This window comes from Biomphalaria glabrata, chromosome 1 (genome assembly GCF_947242115.1).
Source record: "Biomphalaria glabrata chromosome 1, xgBioGlab47.1, whole genome shotgun sequence".
NCBI classification, from domain to species: Eukaryota; Metazoa; Mollusca; class Gastropoda; family Planorbidae; genus Biomphalaria; species Biomphalaria glabrata.
The window spans coordinates 56,318,567-56,322,158 of record NC_074711.1 but is presented as its reverse complement, the minus strand read 5'-3'; positions in this window follow the sequence as shown (position 1 = coordinate 56,322,158).

Below are 3,592 nucleotides of genomic sequence, written 5' to 3'. Positions count from 1 at the left end.
AGATCTAGATTATTTCTAGATCTATCATGGATCTATGTATTTTTTTTTTTTGTGTCTTTTTAGGCAGGGAGTCGCTAACGCAGGCAGCATACTTTTTTTTTTTAAATTCATAATCCAACCTAGGTTTGTTTGTTTTTTAATGAATACGACAATCGGCTAGATCTATATTTTAATAACTAGAATAATATCAATCTTTACAAGCGCAAAAACTAATAAAATAACACGCAGTAGATCATGCCTTCGATGTCTATGTTTTTTTTTTCCCAAATCCTAAAAAACGGACAAAGGTCAAGGTCAGCTATTACACAGTACAAACACACGCACACACACAGAAAGTCTGAGAAAGAGATTCCATAAAGATATTGGTGGGTCTATCAGTAGTCCTAGATCTATATGTAAGGCCGTTGCAGGGGCGACACTAGGGGCTGCGGACCGCACGGGTGACACCAAAGAGGAATAAAAAAAAAAAAAGCAAACTCATGCGTAACCAGATTTTTTTTTTTTGGGGGGGGGGGGGGGATGTTATATTATATTGCTTTTTTTGTGACGGTACGCACCGGCACCTTTTTCAATGTGGGGATAAAAACTATTACATTTAATTTCTCTTATTTTAACGTTTATCATTAATTTATTAGTATAATTAAAAGTTAGGCGACCCATCACTGAGTACCGGCTCCTATTTTGTTTAAAGCACTAGGCCTACATATTTATATGTCATGGGCGTAGCCAGGATTTTTTTCGCGGTTGGAGGGTTTCTCCCCCCCCCCCCCCCTACTGTCCCCCCCCCCCTCGAAAAAAATATTTATGTGTGTGTGTGTACATAATTAATCTTTATTACATTCTGACCCTTCACTCTTTCGGAAGACGTTTATTGTGCCATAGAATATGTTCTTCCTGAAGTTAGTGGAAAAATTGTAGACTCCCCGCCCTTGCTAGCAAGGGAGTCTGGGGGAGCGCTCTCGCGCCAAGCACTATTTACGGTATTGAAAGACAACAAAATGCATATTCTGAGGTAACTACTGTGCATTATCCTGCTATTAAAAAATGTTTTATTTCAAAAACCTCATGTGCTATTCTTACTGACTTATACCCTTCCGCACCGTTCGGCGTATTTGGCGGCAAGCTGTTTCCACAAAAATCTGTCCCTGGCAATGTCTGAAGCCTCTTCCCACCTGCTCTAAGGACCTCCATGCAAGTGTGGCGCCAAGTTGTATTAGGATGTCATCGCAACTCTTATTATGGGAAATTCATTTTGTCGAAGAACATGTCCCGCAAGCCTCACGCGACGCTCTTTCACAACTTTACTAATTTAAGGTGTCGACTCCCAGTTCGGCATAGGATTTCCTTGATTTAGACCCGATCTCTATAACTGACTCCTAATATCTGTCTTAGCCATCTTTGTTGAGCCACATTTAGTGTTTTCAATTTCGGCAGATGACTATTCACTTCACTTTAATAATGGAGCCCAGCTACTGGTAGAAATGTGTAACCTCTCATGACTATACGTTCTTGGAATTAGGCGACTGTAGTTCATCATCATCCCAGTGGCGCTACAGCCCATGGAGGGCTCTGGCCTGCAGGCGACTGTAGTTAGCTTTAGAAAAAGGAAGTTTTATCGTCAAAATAATATGTTGGGGGGGGGGGGGGTAAACTAAAAATCTCTGGCGTTGTTGTTGTTGTTTTTTTTAATTCAAAACCCCATTTAGCTACGTTGATAGAATTTGGTGACAGTAGTTTTCTTTACAATAATACTGAAGAGAGAGGTTTAAATTTCAGCCTCAAAACTCTCTGTATGGGGATTTTAAACTCAAAACCATCTGGATGGGTTTTAAACTTTTAAAAAAGCCATCTGGAGGAGGGGGTAGTAAAACTCAAAAACCCCATTGGCTTGGCTACGCTCATAGAATTTTAGTGTTTTATTTGTTTGTTTTTTTATATTGAAGAGGTATTTTTAGCATCAAACCCTTCTGAAGAAGGGGTGGGGGGGGGGGGTTAATCTAAAACCCCCTTTGGCTACGCTCATATCATTTTGAGTGCGTAATTTGCTTTTTTTATATTGAAGAGGGGGTTTATCGTAAATTTTGGAGGGGGGGTTTTAAATCAAAATCTTCCTAAGCTGTGTTATTGGAATTTGGGGATTGTCGCTTGCTTTGTTGTTTTTTTTTTGTTGTTGTTTTATAGAAGAGGTGGATTTAACTGCAAAACCCCCTGGTAGGGTGTTTTAAACTTAAAACCCCCTTGGCTGTGCGGGGGCAAGTGATGGTTTAGTATTAAAATCTCACCTAGAATAAACAAAATCAAAGCAAAAAATCAGTCATTTAATTCCGACACTCACCCTGCGCGGGGGGGGGGGGGGATTTCGTATATATATATATATATATATATAGTTCGTCCATCGTGGTTTGATGATGACCACTTTGTCATCCAGGAGCCTGAGAGCTTTGCACTGGGGTTTTATGCCTCCTCATGTGGCTGGTGAGACCTATGTGAGCCCGGAATGTTCGGCCGCTTCTTCTTCTTCTTCTTCTTCTAGCCAGCTTTATTGCTGCTGAGCTGTGAGCTCTTTTGCAGACTGTGCCAAGGAAAAAAATTGTGCTGTTTTCTTCAGTTGTTCAGCACTACCGTACAGGGTGTTGGTTATATTGGGCTGTAGTGGAAGTAGGGTCTGCCTAAGGTGGATTAGGGAGGGGCATTCAAAGAGGATATGGTTTACGGTTTCAAAGGGGTGGGCGCAGTGTCTACAAAGGGGGAGTTGTGTGGAGTTTATTTTGTTCAGGTGGTAATTTAATAGTGGTGTGTGTCTTGTTCTTAGTTGGAAGATTGTAGATTGTTCTTTGCGGGGGAGGAAGTTAATACTGTCCAGTTTGTTAGGCGTAGTCATTTCTTTGTACATGGCTCTGCCTGTGTTTCCTGATGCCCATTGGTTGAGCCACTCCTCTTTGTGATTGTTGACTAACATTGACCCTTGGGTGAGGTAGTTAACAGGTCTATCTGGTTGTTCCATAGATGAACCTGCCTTTGATAGCTTATCTGCCTTTTCATTTCCCACGATGCCAATGTGTCCAGGGATCCACTGTAGTGTGATATTGATATTTAATTTTGATATCATCTTATGGATTATCACAATGAGTGTTGTCAACTCTCTTGGGCTGTTTGAGGTGCTGCTGTTAAGTGCTTGCAGAGTAGATTGGGAGTCTGTAAAGACAACAATATCTGATGGTGGTTGCACTCCTTCATATAATTTGTTTTCCACTGTCTGTAGTGCTATGGTAATTGCCTCAATTTCGGCTTGGAAGTCTGAGCAGTAATCGCCACAGGGTGCGCTTATCTCAAAGTGTTTATTTTTAGGGAAGACCAGGAAGGCACCAAGACCAGCATTTTATTTTTTCTGGATCTGGTGAATGTGATATCGTGAAGGGGGCTGGATCCAGGATGTGACGATTCCACAGGGCATACCCAGGGCACAGTCCACTTTAAGCTTTCTACTGCAGAAAAGTTCCATTTGGAGAGCTCTATGGATGGCGGAGAATGGACCATTGGTCAACCCCACCTTGTCCCATGGATATTCCGGTTACAGTCTTCAGACCTAGAT